Source organism: Haliotis rubra, unplaced genomic scaffold (assembly GCF_003918875.1).
Source record: "Haliotis rubra isolate DU_JTF1 unplaced genomic scaffold, ASM391887v1 Scf106, whole genome shotgun sequence".
NCBI lineage: Eukaryota > Metazoa > Mollusca > Gastropoda > Lepetellida > Haliotidae > Haliotis > Haliotis rubra.
In genome coordinates, this window is record NW_025764959.1 from 2,219,412 (window position 1) to 2,238,945 (window position 19,534).

The 19,534-nt window shown below is 40.6% G+C and overlaps 1 non-coding gene across 1 annotated transcript; it reads right to left on the bottom strand.

The window, feature by feature from the left end:
* Positions 1-17,615: 17,615 nt before the first annotated feature.
* On the bottom strand, positions 17,616-17,689 carry Trnat-agu. Its single transcript has one exon. It is a non-coding gene; the product is annotated as a tRNA-Thr (tRNA).
* Positions 17,690-19,534: the final 1,845 nt, after the last annotated feature.

Genomic DNA, 19,534 nt, shown 5'->3' on the forward strand with positions numbered 1-19,534 from the left:
GGACAAACGAATCTACAATAGACTATACTCCATTTATGTTTCACCTGGCTTTAAAACGAGCATGAAAATGTAATCGTTTATGTCTGTTTTGGAGGCCTGTGACATGCGATTCAAATAATACCTATTCCTACACACGCTCTGACCCCAGTGTCAAACAATGACAGCAATGTTAAGTGTGAAAAGGAAATTGAACTTTGCAAAAGGAAGTGATGAACACAAGTGGTAGCCGATGTGAAAAAGAAGGCTCCAGGGGGAGTCGAACCCTCGACCTTCTGCTTACTAGGCAGACGCTCTAACCAACTGAGCTATAGAGCCGATGGGATAGAAAAAGCTACAATAGTGTAAACTGCCTTTATGATTCACCTGAGTTAAAAGAATCGGTTTATGTCTGTTCGGGAGGCCTGTGACATGCGATTCAAATAATACCTATTCCTACACACGCTCTGACACCAGTGTCATTTTGCTGGAAACAATGACAGCAATTAAGAAAAGGAAATTGAACTTTGCAAAAGGAAGTGATGAACACAAGTGGTAGCCGATGTGAAAAAGAAGGCTCCAGGGGAGTCGAACCCTCGACCTTCTGCTTACTAGGCAGACGCTCTAACCAACTGAGCTATAGAGCCGATGGGATAGACGAATCTACAATAGACCATACTCCATTTATGTTTCACCTGGCTTTAAAACGAGCATGAAAATGTAATCGTTTATGTCTGTTTTGGGAGGCCTGTGACATGCCATACAAATAATACCTATTCCTACACACGCTCTGACACCAGTGTCATTTTGCTGGAAACAATGACAGCAATGTTAAATGTGAAAAGGAAATTGAACTTTGCAAAAGGAAGTGATGAACACAAGTGGTAGCCGATGTGAAAAAGAAGGCTCCAGGGGGAGTCGAACCCTCGACCTTCTGCTTACTAGGCAGACGCTCTAACCAACTGAGCTATAGAGCCGATGGGACAAACGAATCTACAATAGACTATACTCCATTTATGTTTCACCTGGCTTTAAAACGAGCATGAAAATGTAATCGTTTATGTCTGTTTTGGAGGCCTGTGACATGCGATTCAAATAATACCCATTCCTACACACGCTCTGACACCAGTGTCAAACAATGACAGCAATGTTAAATGTGAAAAGGAAATTGAACTTTGCAAAAGGAAGTGATGAACACAAGTGGTAGCCGATGTGAAAAAGAAGGCTCCAGGGGGAGTCGAACCCTCGACCTTCTGCTTACTAGGCAGACGCTCTAACCAACTGAGCTATAGAGCCGATGGGACAGACGAATCTACAATAGACTATACTCCATTTATGTTTCACCTGGCTTTAAAACGAGCATGAAAATGTAATCGTTTATGTCTGTTTTGGAGGCCTGTGACATGCGATTCAAATAATACCCATTCCTACACACGCTCTGACACCAGTGTCAAACAATGACAGCAATGTTAAATGTGAAAAGGAAATTGAACTTTGCAAAAGGAAGTGATGAACACAAGTGGTAGCCGATGTGAAAAAGAAGGCTCCAGGGGGAGTCGAACCCTCGACCTTCTGCTTACTAGGCAGACGCTCTAACCAACTGAGCTATAGAGCCGATGGGACAGACGAATCTACAATAGACTATACTCCATTTATGTTTCACCTGGCTTTAAAACGAGCATGAAAATGTAATCGTTTATGTCTGTTTTGGAGGCCTGTGACATGCGATTCAAATAATACCCATTCCTACACACGCTCTGACACCAGTGTCAAACAATGACAGCAATGTTAAGTGTGAAAAGGAAATTGAACTTTGCAAAAGGAAGTGATGAACACAAGTGGTAGCCGATGTGAAAAAGAAGGCTCCAGGGGGAGTCGAACCCTCGACCTTCTGCTTACTAGGCAGACGCTCTAACCAACTGAGCTATAGAGCCGATGGGATAGACGAATCTACAATAGACTATACTCCATTTATGATTCACCAGGCTTTAAAAATCGTTTATGTCTGTTCGGGAGACCTGTGACATGCCATTCAAATAATACCTATTCCTACACACGTTCTGACACCAGTGTCATTTTGCTGGAAACAATGACAGCAATTGTGAAAAGGAAATTGAACTTTGCAAAAGGATGTGATGAACACAAGTGGTATCCGATGTGAAAAAGAAGGCTCCAGGGGGAGTCGAACCCTCGACCTTCTGCTTACTAGGCAGACGCTCTAACCAACTGAGCTATAGAGCCGATGGGATAGACAAAGCTACAATAGTGTAAACTCCCTTTATGATTCACCTGAGTTAAAAGAATCGGTTTATGTCTGTTCGGGAGGCCTGTGACATGCCATTCAAATAATACCTAATCCTACACACGCTCTCACACCAGTGTCATTTTGCTGGAAACAATGACAGCAATTGTGAAAAGGAAATTGAACTTTGCAAAAGGAAGTGATGAACACAAGTGGTAGCCGATGTGAAAAAGAAGGCTCCAGGGGAGTGGAACCTCGACCTTCTGCTTACTAGGCAGACGCTCTAACCAACTGAGCTATAGAGCCGATGGGACAAACGAATCTACAATAGACTACTCCATTTATGTTTCACCTGGCTTTAAAACGAGCATGAAAATGTAATCGTTTATGTCTGTTTTGGAGGCCTGTGACATGCGATTCAAATAATACCCATTCCTACACACGCTCTGACACCAGTGTCAAACAATGACAGCAATGTTAAGTGTGAAAAGGAAATTGAACTTTGCAAAAGGAAGTGATGAACACAAGTGGTAGCCGATGTGAAAAAGAAGGCTCCAGGGGGAGTGGAACCCTCGACCTTCTGCTTACTAGGCAGACGCTCTAATCAACTGAGCTATAGAACCGATGGGATAGACAAAGCTACAATAGTGTAAACTGCCTTTATGATTCACCTGAGTTAAAAGAATCGGTTTATGTCTGTTCGGGAGGCCTGTGACATGCCATTCAAATAATACCTATTCCTACACACGCTCTGACACCAGTGTCATTTTGCTGGAAGCAATTACAGCAATTGTGAAAAGGAAATTGAACTTTGCAAAAGGAAGTGATGAACACAAGTGGTAGCCGATGTGAAAAAGAAGGCTCCAGGGGGAGTCGAACCCTCGACCTTCTGCTTACTAGGCAGACGCTCTAGGCAACTGAGCTATAGAGCCGATGGGATAGACGAATCTACAATAGACTATACTCCATTTATGATTCACCAGGCTTTAAAACGAGCATGAAAATGTAATCGTTTATGTCTGTTTTGGAGACCTGTGACATGCGATTCAAATAATACCTATTCCTACACACGCTCTGACCCCAGTGTCAAACAATGACAGCAATGTTAAGTGTGAAAAGGAAATTGAACTTTGCAAAAGGAAGTGATGAACACAAGTGGTAGCCGATGTGAAAAAAGAAGGCTCCAGGGGGAGTGGAACCCTCGACCTTCTGCTTACTAGGCAGACGCTCTAACCAACTGAGCTATAGAACCGATGGGATAGACAAAGCTACAATAGTGTAAACTGCCTTTATGATTCACCTGAGTTAAAAGAATCGGTTTATGTCTGTTCGGGAGGCCTGTGACATGCCATTCAAATAATACCTATTCCTACACACGCTCTGACACCAGTGTCATTTTGCTGGAAGCAATTACAGCAATTGTGAAAAGGAAATTGAACTTTGCAAAAGGAAGTGATGAACACAAGTGGTAGCCGATGTGAAAAAGAAGGCTCCAGGGGGAGTCGAACCCTCGACCTTCTGCTTACTAGGCAGACGCTCTAACCAACTGAGCTATAGAGCCGATGGGATAGACGAATCTACAATAGACTATACTCCATTTATGATTCACCAGGCTTTAAAAATCGTTTATGTCTGTTTTGGAGACCTGTGACATGCCATTCAAATAATACCTATTCCTACACACGTTCTGACACCAGTGTCATTTTGCTGGAAACAATGACAGCAATTGTGAAAAGGAAATTGAACTTTGCAAAAGGAAGTGATGAACACAAGTGGTAGCCGATGTGAAAAAGAAGGCTCCAGGGGGAGTCGAACCCTCGACCTTCTGCTTACTAGGCAGACGCTCTAACCAACTGAGCTAATAGAGCCGATGGGATAGACAAAGCTACAATAGTGTAAACTGCCTTTATGATTCACCTGAGTTAAAAGAATCGGTTTATGTCTGTTCGGGAGGCCTGTGACATGCCATTCAAATAATACCTATTCCTACACACGCTCTGACACCAGTGTCATTTTGCTGGAAACAATGACAGCAATTGTGAAAAGGAAATTGAACTTTGCAAAAGGAAGTGATGAACACAAGTGGTAGCCGATGTGAAAAAGAAGGCTCCAGGGGGAGTCGAACCCTCGACCTTCTGCTTACTAGGCAGACGCTCTAACCAACTGAGCTATAGAGCCGATGGGACAGACGAATCTACAATAGACTATACTCCATTTATGTTTCACCTGGCTTTAAAACGAGCATGAAAATGTAATCGTTTATGTCTGTTTTGGAGGCCTGTGACATGCGATTCAAATAATACCCATTCCTACACACGCTCTGACACCAGTGTCAAACAATGACAGCAATGTTAAATGTGAAAAGGAAATTGAACTTTGCAAAAGGAAGTGATGAACACAAGTGGTAGCCGATGTAAAAAGAAGGCTCCAGGGGGAGTCGAACCCTCGACCTTCTGCTTACTAGGCAGACGCTCTAACCAACTGAGCTATAGAGCCGATGGGACAGACGAATCTACAATAGACTATACTCCATTTATGTTTCACCTGGCTTTAAAACGAGCATGAAAATGTAATCGTTTATGTCTGTTTTGGAGGCCTGTGACATGCGATTCAAATAATACCCATTCCTACACACGCTCTGACACCAGTGTCAAAACAATGACAGCAATGTTAAGTGTGAAAAGGAAATTGAACTTTGCAAAAGGAAGTGATGAACACAAGTGGTAGCCGATGTGAAAAGAAGGCTCCAGGGGGAGTCGAACCCTCGACCTTCTGCTTACTAGGCAGACGCTCTAACCAACTGAGCTATAGAGCCGATGGGATAGACGAATCTACAATAGACTATACTCCATTTATGATTCACCAGGCTTTAAAAATCGTTTATGTCTGTTCGGGAGGCCTGTGACATGCCATTCAAATAATACCTATTCCTACACACGCTCTGACACCAGTGTCATTTTGCTGGAAACAATGACAGCAATTGTGAAAAGGAAATTGAACTTTGCAAAAGGATGTGATGAACACAAGTGGTAGCCGATGTGAAAAAGAAGGCTCCAGGGGGAGTCGAACCCTCGACCTTCTGCTTACTAGGCAGACGCTCTAACCAACTGAGCTATAGAGCCGATGGGATAGACAAAGCTACAATAGTGTAAACTCCCTTTATGATTCACCTGAGTTAAAAGAATCGGTTTATGTCTGTTCGGGAGGCCTGTGACATGCCATTCAAATAATACCTATTCCTACACACGCTCTGACACCAGTGTCATTTTGCTGGAAACAATGACAGCAATTGTGAAAAGGAAATTGAACTTTGCAAAAGGAAGTGATGAACACAAGTGGTAGCCGATGTGAAAAAGAAGGCTCCAGGGGGAGTCGAACCCTCGACCTTCTGCTTACTAGGCAGACGCTCTAACCAACTGAGCTATAGAGCCGATGGGACAAACGAATCTACAATAGACTATACTCCATTTATGTTTCACCTGGCTTTAAAACGAGCATGAAAATGTAATCGTTTATGTCTGTTTTGGAGGCCTGTGACATGCGATTCAAATAATACCCATTCCTACACACGCTCTGACACCAGTGTCAAAAACAATGACAGCAATGTTAAATGTGAAAAGGAAATTGAACTTTGCAAAAGGAAGTGATGAACACAAGTGGTAGCCGATGTGAAAAGAAGGCTCCAGGGGAGTCGAACCCTCGACCTTCTGCTTACTAGGCAGACGCTCTAACCAACTGAGCTATAGAACCGATGGGATAGACAAATCTACAATAGTGTAAACTGCCTTTATGATTCACCTGAGTTAAAAAATGAATCGGTTTATGTCTGTTCGGGAGGCCTGTGACATGCCATTCAAATAATACCTATTCCTACACACGCTCTGACACCAGTGTCATTTTGCTGGAAACAATGACAGCAATTGTGAAAAGGAAATTGAACTTTGCAAAAGGAAGTGATGAACACAAGTGGTAGCCGATGTGAAAAAGAAGGCTCCAGGGGGAGTCGAACCCTCGACCTTCTGCTTACTAGGCAGACGCTCTAACCAACTGAGCTATAGAGCCGATGGGATAGACGAATCTACAATAGTCTATACTCCATTTATGTTTCACCTGGCTTTAAAAAATGTAATCGTTTATGTCTGTTTTGGAGGCCTGTGACATGCGATTCAAATAATACCTATTCCTACACACGCTCTGACACCAGTGTCATTTTGCTGGAAACAATGACAGCAATGTTAAATGTGAAAAGGAAATTGAACTTTGCAAAAGGAAGTGATGAACACAAGTGGTAGCCGATGTGAAAAAGAAGGCTCCAGGGGAGTGGAACCCTCGACCTTCTGCTTACTAGGCAGACGCTCTTTTTTTCTGAGCTATAAAATATTTATTCACATGATTGAATAATTTACAGGCGCAGACAGTGCTCACACTACCACCTCAAAAATAAAATATTTATCACAGAGTTTGGGTGGTAGTGGTTAACATATCAATTGTAAAGAGAGAAAGCATATTCATAAGTATTTTACAATTTACAATCCACATGTGTACATGAATAAATATGCAATGTATTTCATTCAGCTCTAATACATGCACTTCTACAGATGTAATGAACTACGTATTGTTCTAATCTAAAGGTGGATTGAGAATAATCTCATTTCCATCTAACGATATGAATGCATTGCTCATGACATATTTTTGAGTGAAAATGTGTGTGATTGATTTGTTTTCGAATATTTATACAACAACAGGTTAAAATGGCGTTTTATCAATGATTTGAAAAATGCCCTCATGTGAAATGAGATTGTGTTTTGGCTCAATATAACTCTCCTTTTAAATGCAGCAAGACGATAAATTGACAATACAATGTCCATGAATGATTTACATGACAACTTCTTTTCTGGTAAGAATCCAAACAATAACCAGAGGGATAACTGTCCAAAACTAAATCCTGTATCCCTGGCACACATCTGTCAACATTTCAGTCACCAGTTCTTGCAAGGAAGATAACTCTTTGCAGAAGATGAATAGATGTAAAATGTCTTCTGTTTCACTTTGACACACTGGACAAACATCAGTGTTTGACAGTCCAATTTTAGGAGTTTATCATATGTGAAGACAATATTATGAGCAATTTTAAAATCTAACTGTACGGAATCTGTTGATTTATCTTTTCCCCCATACATTCAGCCAAATATCTTTCCAATTGATATCTAAAGCAATTTGATTCCACCAAGAGATAGCTACTGGTTTCTTGAAATGTTTTTTCCTGAGAACTTCATAACAAAATTTTGTTTGTAAATAAATCAACAGACAGATCCTGTTCATCAACAGTGCATATTTATGTTCCCTGAGGGGGCTTTGTGGCAACCTCTGATAAAATTATCTTTTTCCACTCTGATGGAAGCGCTAATAAAATAACCCCATAACATTGTTGTATGGTACTAATATCCATCTCAGGAAAGGTGTCATGGACTATTTTCACAATAATGTGTCCAGACATGAATTTTGGAATGACTTCAAAACAAATATGTTTGATACAAATAATTCCACTTGAAATAAACGATTGAAACATGAGAGTTTTTCCATTAAATGTAATTAATGGATTTTTAATTAGTGGCTGATTCATGATGTCTTCTACATTTTTAGTAATAATGGTCTTTTTCCTACGTTCAATTCATTCCATGCAGCTAATAGTTCAGCATAAAATGGGCTTATATTCTGTAAATAGGTTTTATCATATTCAAGAGATAAGGCATAAATTCCTAAGTTCATTGTCAAAGATGTGACATAAAAATATACAATGGTTTGTTTCCAAATACAATTGAGCTGGCAATTGACAAAGACTCTCAGCAATTTCAGCCTCAATGTATATTTTCGTAAACGTAAATTTGGTATATTAAGACCTCCATCTAAAAACAAACACCAATGCATGTATTGTATGCTATTTTGGCAGTTTTATTGTGCCACAAAAATTCCTAAACAATTGAGTGAATTTATTCTCAACCCAATACGGAAACAGGTAGTACAGTGAACATATACCACAAACGAGAGCTCATCAAGATATTATTAATAACAATGGCTCTGCCTTGTAAAGTAAGCTGTCTGCGTAGCCATGAATTTAACAGTGCTTGTATTTTGTCTATTTTCTTTCCCCACTTTAATGTTTCACACATTGCTTTGTCCATGCCAAATAAATGCCCAGTATTTCTATACAATCCCTCTTAACTTTAACTGAAATTTTTGATTGAAAAATCACTAAACCTATTTTTACCCAATAACAAAATTTCAGATTTTTCAATGTTGATTTTTGCACCTGTTGCCCTCACAATATAGGTTAACTGTATTAAATGTTTCAAGGACAGAGTTAACATCTGAGACAGTAATTGTAGTGTCATCAGCATGTTGGTATATTAAAGAGTTAATATCATTGCTGATGCTAATTCCATGAATATCAGGATTATTTCTGATGATTAAATTCAGTGGCTCTGATATCAAAGGCGTATAGCATAGAACTCATTGGATCCCCTTTGCCGAACTCCACGGGTTAGTGTGAAATACGGTGTCAAATGGCCATTGCACTTCACAGAACTCTTTATATCAGTATATAAGATCTTAATCCATGAAATGAATAAATCTCCAAAGTTAAATTTCCTAAGAATTTGAAATAAATATTGGTGTGAAACCCTGTCAAAAAAGCTTTTCTTGATCTATTTTATGAGATATGAGTCATCATTACGATTATTGATAACATCAATAACATCTCGAACAGAGTGAAGGGTTGTTGGCTATGTCCTCTTCCTGGTACACAACAAGATTGTTCAGGGGAGACAATTGAAGCCATGACATTTCTCAATCTCAACGATAACACTCTTGATATGAGTTTAGAATCTACATTAATCAATGAAATAGGTCTGTAACACTTAATGTCTCTCTTGTCTCCTTTCTTTTTATAAAACAAACTGATAATACTCTTTTCATGGAACGAGAAAGATTATGTTCTTTGTGTGTATACCATCCACAACTTCTAAAAGAAGGGACATAAAATATCCCAAAACTTTAAATAAAACTCAACAGTTAGCCCGTCCGGGCCAGGTGATTTATTCTTTTCATTCCTTTGAGTGCCACTGTAAGCTCACTCTGAGAAATAGGTAGGTCACATGAATTTTTTCTTCCTCAGAAAGTTTTTTTCAATGTTATCAATGAGGCCCTGTTGTTTTACTAAATTACATTGCTCGGCATTAAATAAGGATGAGTAAAATTGCTGAGCAGTATCTAAAATATCCTCTGTGCTCCTGGCTATCGTACCATCTTCCTTGAAGAGTGATGTTATTGAATTAGCCTGTTGTTTAGTTTTTTCAAGATTCAGAAAGTAACTGGTGTTTCTATCTGAATCCAGCGTGCACTGTGCTTTTGACCTGAGAATGGCACCCCTTGCATTTATTATTGTCATATATCTCAAGTTCATTTTCCAATGATTGTAAATCAGTAGATGTATAGCCAGGAATGGAGGATATTTTATGATATTCAATTCTAAGCTTATTTTGAATTTTGTAATAATCAGCTTTTGCTTGGTTGCCTTTTTAGATGCATAAAATCTGGAAAATGTTTTGAACTTGTATTTTAAGTTATCCCACCATATCAATGGCTCTGTTTTTAAGTAAAGGGCACTGTTTTGCCTCCTCTATTAATGCAATAATTCTTAGGTAGAATGTAAAATCTTCCAGAAAGCTGATTATTAAAAATCCATACCCCAGGACCTCTTTTCTACTGAAGAAAAGTCCAACCTCAGTGCAACTATGCTGTGATCACTCACAGAGGAGTATCTAAATGTAACTGTTTATAGCGCTTGTAATAAGATCTCTTGAAACAATTATGAGATCAATTCTAGATTGTTTAAGAACTCCTAACACATACTGCATTCTAGTAAACTCTTTTTGTCATAGTTTTATACCTCCATATATCAACAAAGTTGTTATTGGTGAGAAAATTGTTTAAAAACGTTGCTACTTTGAATGTTAAACGATGTATTATTTATGCCCCTATCAAGTAAAGGATTTATTATCTCATTAAAATCCCCAGCACAAATTAAATGTTCTTTTTTTCAATCCATTTTCTTAAATTGTTGAAGAAATGTATTCTCTCCTTAATCTCATTTTGGGGCATACACATTTAATAAACTCACTGTTCTATCTTCAATAGATAAAGAAGCCTTTATTATTCTTCCATCTTCATCTTTTTTTGAAGCATCGTAACTTTTTTTGCTCAAAACCAGTTGAGACTAATATCGCTACACCTCTTCTGTCATTTTTCTGCATTAGAATATAAAATAGTTCCTGGCCATAAATGTTTATATTTTTCTATATATTCATCTGACCAAAAGGTTTCCTGCAAAAAATGCAATATCAACGTGCGAATTCTGAATTAGTGCAAATACATTTTGCATTTTAGTTATATCACGGAGTCCATTTACATTCCATGACCATATTGTGACCATTACAATAAAGAGAAATAGATGGATAATAAACAACATTATGAGGGTTTCCATAACACTTTTCGACACACCTGATAGTTCTCTTCTGTCGTTGACCTTTTCTGCTTTCTTTTTCTTTTGTTGGTCTTTTTGCTTTCTCTCACTTTATTTTTTTTCAAGTCATTGCTATGTATTACTGTGTCTGTTAACTTTGGCTGTAGTTTGTGCCTTCTTGCACGTTTACGTGAAGAAATTGTCCACTTAGCAGGTGTCACAAGTGTTTGTTGAATGTCTTTATCATCTTCTGTTATGTCAAGTCTATCTTGAGACAAAGCGTTCTTGTCCGTGCTATCATTGTCCTTCTCCTTGTCACAACTAGGAATGATCTCAGAAGACGGAACTGCACGTGGATGTGCTTCCTCAGCCTTTCTTTTCCTTTTCTTCTCCTTTTGTCTCTTCCTCTTCATTGTCTTTTTTCTTCTTCTGGTCCATCTGTATGGTTCTCATTTGACTCATGGTCCAGAGGAACCTCATCCCAAGATTTCGTTGGGGCTAGCTCTCTCTCCAGCTCAGAATCAGAAACACTGCTCTGATCATTATCTTCAACATCAGAGAAACAGTTGCAAATATCAATTGACGAAAACATATATCGCAATTGCGTTCCTGTTTTCTTTCTGCATTGCAATTTCTGGCTATATGCCCTTGTCCATTGCATTTAAAGCATTTGGTATTTGGGCAATCTTTGACCATGTGGCCCCAGAATTGCACTTGAAACATAAACGCTCTTTGATTGTTATGTATAACTCTAAAGTACCTATATCCATCTAGGGTGTTAAATCCCATAGAATATGGTAATGAGGGTGCACTGAGGGGGAAATACAACCCGCACATATCGTGTTCCGTCAAAAATGTTTGTGCCTTTCAGAGTCCTGTGTTTGATATCACTTTTCATTGTTATTCCTCTTTTTGATGAAGCCTTCAATTTCTACATCATCAATGTAAGGCGGGAGATGTAAAAATGATACCACCACGCTGTCACTGTGAAGAAGTCTAAATGAGATGTGTTGATCTCCTATGACCAAGTCATCGGTTTCTGCAAGAATCCTTGCTTCGGTAGTATCTGGGACTGTTACGTCATAGCAATCGGTGCCTTTCAACACACATGCCCACACATCAGATACATATTCCACCAATGCATTGGATAGCATAGTTGCACTTATAACTTTATTATCTCCAACATGAACTTCAATTGTGCAGTCTTTCTGATACTTTCTTTTTGATTTGATGTCCGCCATTTTGTATCCAGTCGGCAAGATATCAACAAGAAAGACAAAGTCTTGAGCACGCACCAAAGTGCTTGCTAATACGGCAGGTTCACCTACAATTACATTGTGAATGTTCTCCTACCTTCTAAGCACCGAATTGAAATCCAGACGCAAGTATAAACGATGATATCCGAGAAAATCTATCACTCTCTCGTCAACACGTCCACACACCTCCGAATCAAGGGAGGTCTCAGACGCTCTAACCAACTGGAGCTATAGAGCCGATGGGATAGACGAATCTACAATAGTGAAAACTCCTCTATGATTCACCTGAGTTAAAAAGTGGTTTATGTCTCTTTGGGAGGCCTGTGACATGCGATTCATATAATACCCATTCCTACACACGCTCTGACACCAGTGTCATTTTGCTGGAAACAATGACAGCAAATGTTAAATGTGAAAAGGAAATTGAACTTTGCAAAAGGAAGGAATGAACACAAGTGGTAGCCGATGTGAAAAAGAAGGCTCCAGGGGAGTCGAACCCTCGACCTTCTGCTTACTAGGGCAGACGCTCTAACCAACTGATCTATAGAGCCGATAGGATAGACGAATCTACAATAGTCTTTACTCCATTTATGTTTCACCTGGCTTTAAAACGAAAGGCATGAAAATGTAATCGTTTATGTCTGTTCGGGAGGCCTGTGACATGCGATTCAAATAACTATTCCTACACACGCTCTGACACCAGTGTCATTTTGCTGGAAACAATGACAGCAATGTTAAATGTGAAAAGGAAATTGAACTTTGCAAAAGGAAGGGATGAACACAAGTGGTAGCCGATGTGAAAAAGAAGGCTCCAGGGGAGTCGAACCCTCGACCTTCTGCTTACTAGGCAGACGCTCTAACCAACTGAGCTATAGAGCCGATGGGATAGACGAATCTCAATAGTCTATACTCCATTTATGTTTCACCTGGCTTTAAAACGAGCATGAAAATGTAATCGTTTATGTCTGTTCGGGAGGCCTGTGACATGCGATTCAAATAACTATTCCTACACACGCTCTGACACCAGTGTCATTTTGCTGGAAACAATGACAGCAATGTTAAATGTGAAAAGGAAATTGAACTTTGCAAAAGGAAGTGATGAACACAAGTGGTAGCCGATGTGAAAAGAAGGCTCCAGGGGAGTCGAACCCTCGACCTTCTGCTTACTAGGCAGACGCTCTAACCAACTGAGCTATAGAGCCGATGGGATAGACGAATCTACAATAGTCTATACTCCATTTATGTTTCACCTGGCTTTAAAACGAGCATGAAAATGTAATCGTTTATGTCTGTTCGGGAGGCCTGTGACATGCGATTCAAATAACTATTCCTACACACGCTCTGACACCAGTGTCATTTTGCTGGAAACAATGACAGCATTGTTAAATGTGAAAAGGAAATTGAACTTTGCAAAGGAAGTGATGAACACAAGTGGTAGCCGATGTGAAAAAGAAGGCTCCAGGGGAAGTCGAACCCTCGACCTTCTGCTTACTGGGCAGACGCTCTAACCAACTGAGCTATAGAGCCGATGGGATAGACGAATCTACAATAGTCTATACTCCATTTATGTTTCACCTGGCTTTAAAACGAGCATGAAATGTAATCGTTTATGTCTGTTCGGGGAGGCCTGTGACATGCGATTCAAATAACTATTCCTACACACGCTCTGACACCAGTGTCATTTTGCTGGAAACAATGACAGCAATGTTAAATGTGAAAAGGAAATTGAACTTTGCAAAAGGAAGGGATGAACACAAGTGGTAGCCGATGTGAAAAAGAAGGCTCCAGGGGAGTCGAAACCCTCGACCTTCTGCTTACTAGGCAGACGCTCTAACCAACTGAGCTATAGAGCCGATGGGATAGCCGAAGCTACAATAGTGAAAACTCCCTTTATGATTCACCTGAATTAAGAAAATCGTTAATGTCTGTTCGGGAGGCCTGTGACATGCGATTCAAATAATACCCATTCCTACACACGCTCTGACACCAGTGTCATTTTGCTGGAAACAATGACAGCAAATGTTAAATGTGAAAAGGAAATTGAACTTTGCAAAAGGAAGGAATGAACACAAGTGGTAGCCGATGTGAAAAGAAGGCTCCAGGGAGAGTCGAATCCTCGACCTTCTGCTTACTAGGCAGACGCTCTAACCAACTGAGCTATAGAGCCGATGGGATAGACGAAGCTACAATAGTGTAAACTTCCTTTATGATTCACCTGAGTTAAAAGAACCGTTTATGTCTGTTTTGGAGGCCTGTGACATGCGATTCAAATAATACCCATTCCTACACACGCTCTGACACCAGTGTCATTTTGCTGGAAACAATGACAGCAAATGTTAAATGTGAAAAGGAAATTGAACTTTGCAAAAGGAAGGAATGAACACAAGTGGTAGCCGATGTGAAAAGAAGGCTCCAGGGGAGTCGAACCCTCGACCTTCTGCTTACTAGGCAGACGCTCTAACCAACTGATCTATAGAGCCGATAGGATAGACGAATCTACAATAGTCTTTACTCCATTTATGTTTCACCTGGCTTTAAAACGAGCATGAAAATGTAATCGTTTATGTCTGTTCGGGAGGCCTGTGACATGCGATTCAAATAACTATTCCTACACACGCTCTGACACCAGTGTCATTTTGCTGGAAACAATGACAGCAATGTTAAATGTGAAAAGGAAATTGAACTTTGCAAAAGGAAGGGATGAACACAAGTGGTAGCCGATGTGAAAAGAAGGCTCCAGGGGAGTCGAACCCTCGACCTTCTGCTTACTAGGCAGACGCTCTAACCAACTGAGCTATAGAGCCGATGGGATAGACGAATCTCCAATAGTCTATACTCCATTTATGTTTCACCTGGCTTTAAAACGAGCATGAAAATGTAATCGTTTATATGTCTGTTCAGGAGGCCTGTGACATGCGATTCAAATAACTATTCCTACACACGCTCTCTGACACCAGTGTCATTTTGCTGGAAACAATGACAGCAATGTTAAATGTGAAAAGGAAATTGAACTTTGCAAAAGGAAGTGATGAACACAAGTGGTAGCCGATGTGAAAAGAAGAAGGCTCCAGGGGAGTCGAACCCTCGACCTTCTGCTTACTAGGCAGACGCTCTAACCAACTGAGCTATAGAGCCGATGGGATAGACGAATCTACAATAGTCTATACTCCATTTATGTTTCACCTGGCTTTAAAACGAGCATGAAAATGTAATCGTTTATGTCTGTTCGGGAGGCCTGTGACATGCGATTCAAATAACTATTCCTACACACGCTCTGACACCAGTGTCATTTTGCTGGAAACAATGACAGCATTGTTAAATGTGAAAAGGAAATTGAACTTTGCAAAAGGAAGTGATGAACACAAGTGGTAGCCGATGTGAAAAGAAGGCTCCAGGGGAAGTCGAACCCTCGACCTTCTGCTTACTGGGCAGACGCTCTAACCAACTGAGCTATAGAGCCGATGGGATAGACGAATCTACAATAGTCTATACTCCATTTATGTTTCACCTGGCTTTAAAACGAGCATGAAATGTAATCGTTTATGTCTGTTCGGGAGGCCTGTGACATGCGATTCAAATAACTATTCCTACACACGCTCTGACACCAGTGTCATTTTGCTGGAAACAATGACAGCAATGTTAAATGTGAAAAGGAAATTGAACTTTGCAAAAGGAAGGGATGAACACAAGTGGTAGCCGATGTGAAAAAGAAGGCTCCAGGGGAGTCGAAACCCTCGACCTTCTGCTTACTAGGCAGACGCTCTAACCAACTGAGCTATAGAGCCGATGGGATAGCGGAAGCTACAATAGTGAAAACTCCCTTTATGATTCACCTGAATTAAGAAAATCGTTAATGTCTGTTCGGGGAGGCCTGTGACATGCGATTCAAATAATACCCATTCCTACACACGCTCTGACACCAGTGTCATTTTGCTGGAAACAATGACAGCAAATGTTAAATGTGAAAAGGAAATTGAACTTTGCAAAAGGAAGGAATGAACACAAGTGGTAGCCGATGTGAAAAAGAAGGCTCCAGGGAGAGTCGAATCCTCGACCTTCTGCTTACTAGGCAGACGCTCTAACCAACTGAGCTATAGAGCCGATGGGATAGACGAAGCTACAATAGTGTAAACTTCCTTTATGATTCACCTGAGTTAAAAGAACCGTTTATGTCTGTTTTGGAGGCCTGTGACATGCGATTCAAATAATACCCATTCCTACACACGCTCTGACACCAGTGTCATTTTGCTGGAAAACAATGACAGCAAATGTTCAATGTGAAAAGGAAATTGAACTTTGCAAAAGGAAGGAATGAACACAAGTGGTAGCCGATGTGAAAAGAAGGCTCCAGAGGAGTCGAACCCTCGACCTTCTGCTTACTAGGCAGACGCTCTAACCAACTGAGCTATAGAGCCGATGGGATAGACGAATCTACAATAGTCTATACTCCATTTATGTTTCACCTGGCTTTAAAACGAGCATGAAAATGTAATCGTTTATGTCTGTTCGGGAGGCCTGTGACATGCGATTCAAATAACTATTCCTACACACGCTCTGACACCAGTGTCATTTTGCTGGAAACAATGACAGCATTGTTAAATGTGAAAAGGAAATTGAACTTTGCAAAAGGAAGTGATGAACACAAGTGGTAGCCGATGTGAAAAGAAGGCTCCAGGGGAAGTCGAACCCTCGACCTTCTGCTTACTGGGCAGACGCTCTAACCAACTGAGCTATAGAGCCGATGGGATAGACGAATCTACAATAGTCTATACTCCATTTATGTTTCACCTGGCTTTAAAACGAGCATGAAATGTAATCGTTTATGTCTGTTCGGGAGGCCTGTGACATGCGATTCAAATAACTATTCCTACACACGCTCTGACACCAGTGTCATTTTGCTGGAAACAATGACAGCAATGTTAAATGTGAAAAGGAAATTGAACTTTGCAAAAGGAAGGGATGAACACAAGTGGTAGCCGATGTGAAAAAGAAGGCTCCAGGGGAGTCGAAACCCTCGACCTTCTGCTTACTAGGGCAGACGCTCTAACCAACTGAGCTATAGAGCCGATGGGATAGCCGAAGCTACAATGGTGAAAACTCCTTTATGATTCACCTGAATTAAGAAAATCGTTAATGTCTGTTCGGGAGGCCTGTGACATGCGATTCAAATAATACCCATTCCTACACACGCTCTGACACCAGTGTCATTTTGCTGGAAACAATGACAGCAAATGTTAAATGTGAAAAGGAAATTGAACTTTGCAAAAGGAAGGAATGAACACAAGTGGTAGCCGATGTGAAAAAGAAGGCTCCAGGGAGAGTCGAATCCTCGACCTTCTGCTTACTAGGCAGACGCTCTAACCAACTGAGCTATAGAGCCGATGGGATAGACGAAGCTACAATAGTGTAAACTTCCTTTATGATTCACCTGAGTTAAAGAACCGTTTATGTCTGTTTTGGAGGCCTGTGACATGCGATTCAAATAATACCCATTCCTACACACGCTCTGACACCAGTGTCATTTTGCTTGAAATAAATGACAGCAAATGTTCAATGTGAAAAGGAAATTGAACTTTGCAAAAGGAAGGAATGAACACAAGTGGTAGCCGATGTGAAAAGAAGGCTCCAGAGGGAGTCGAACCCTCGACCTTCTGCTTACTAGGCAGACGCTCTAACCAACTGAGCTATAGAGCCGATGGGATAGACGAATCTACAATAGTCTATACTCCATTTATGTTTCACCTGGCTTTAAAACGAGCATGAAAATGTAATCGTCTATGTCTGTTCGGGGAGGCCTGTGACATGCGATTCAAATAACTATTCCTACACGCTCTGACACCAGTGTCATTTTGCTGGAAACAATGACAGCAATGTTAAATGTGAAAAGAAAATTGAACTTTGCAAAAGGAAGGGATGAACACAAGTGGTAGCCGATGTGAAAAAGAAGGCTCCAGGGGAGTCGAACCCTCGACCTTCTGCTTACTAGGCAGACGCTCTAACCAACTGAGCTATAGAGCCGATGGGATAGACGAATCTCCAATAGTCTATACTCCATTTATATTTTTCACCTGGCTTTAAAACGAGCATGAAAATGTAATCGTTTATGTCTGTTCAGGAGGCCTGTGACATGCGATTCAAATAACTATTCCTACACACGCTCTGACACCAGTGTCATTTTGCTGGAAACAATGAGCGCAATGTTAAATGTGAAAAGGAAATTGAACTTTGCAAAAGGAAGTGATGAACACAAGTGGTAGCCGATGTGAAAAAGAAGGCTCCAGGGGAGTCGAACCCTCGACCTTCTGCCTACTAGGCAGACGCTCTAACCAACTGAGCTATAGAGCCGATGGGATAGCCGAAGCTACAATAGTGTAAACTCCTTTATGATTCACCTGAGTTAAGAAAATCGTTAATGTCTGTTCGGGAGGCCTGTGACATACGATTCAAATAATACCCATTCCTACACACGCTCTGACACCAGTGTCATTTTGCTGGAAACAATGACAGCAAATGTTAAATGTGAAAAGGAAATTGAACTTTGCAAAAGGAAGGAATGAACACAAGTGGTAGCCGATGTGAAAAAGAAGGCTCCAGGGAGAGTCGAATCCTCGACCTTCTGCTTACTAGGCAGACGCTCTAACCAACTGAGCTATAGAGCCGATGGGATAGACGAAGCTACAATAGTGTAAACTCCCTTTATGATTCACCTGAGTTAAAGAGAACCGTTAATGTCTGTTTTGGGAGGCCTGTGACATGCGATTCAAATAATACCCATTCCTACACACGCTCTGACACCAGTGTCATTTTGCTGGAAACAATGACAGCAAATGTTCAATGTGAAAAGGAAATTGAACTTTGCAAAAGGAAGGAATGAACACAAGTGGTAGCCGATGTGAAAAGAAGGCTCCAGGGGAGTCGAACCCTCGACCTTCTGCTTACTAGGCAGACGCTCTAACCAACTGATCTATAGAGCCGATGGGATAGCCGAATCTCCAATAGTCTATACTCCATTTATGTTTCACCTGGCTTTAAAACGAGCATGAAAATGTAATCGTTTATGTCTGTTCGGGAGGCCTGTGACATGCGATTCAAATAACTATTCCTACACACGCTCTGACACCAGTGTCATTTTGCTGGAAACAATGACAGCAATGTTAAATGTGAAAAGGAAATTGAACTTTGCAAAAGGAAGGGATGAACACAAGTGGTAGCCGATGTGAAAAAGAAGGCTCCAGGGGAGTCGAACCCTCGACCTTCTGCTTACTAGGCAGACGCTCTAACCAACTGAGCTATAGAGCCGATGGGATAGACGAATCTACAATAGTGAAAACTCCCTCTATGATTCACCTGAGTTAAAAAGTGGTTTATGTCTCTTTGGGAGGCCTGTGACATGCGATTCAAATAATACCCATTCCTACACACGCTCTGACACCAGTGTCATTTTGCTGGAAACAATGACAGCAAATGTTCAATGTGAAAAGGAAATTGAACTTTGCAAAAGGAAGGAATGAACACAAGTGGTAGCCGATGTGAAAAAGA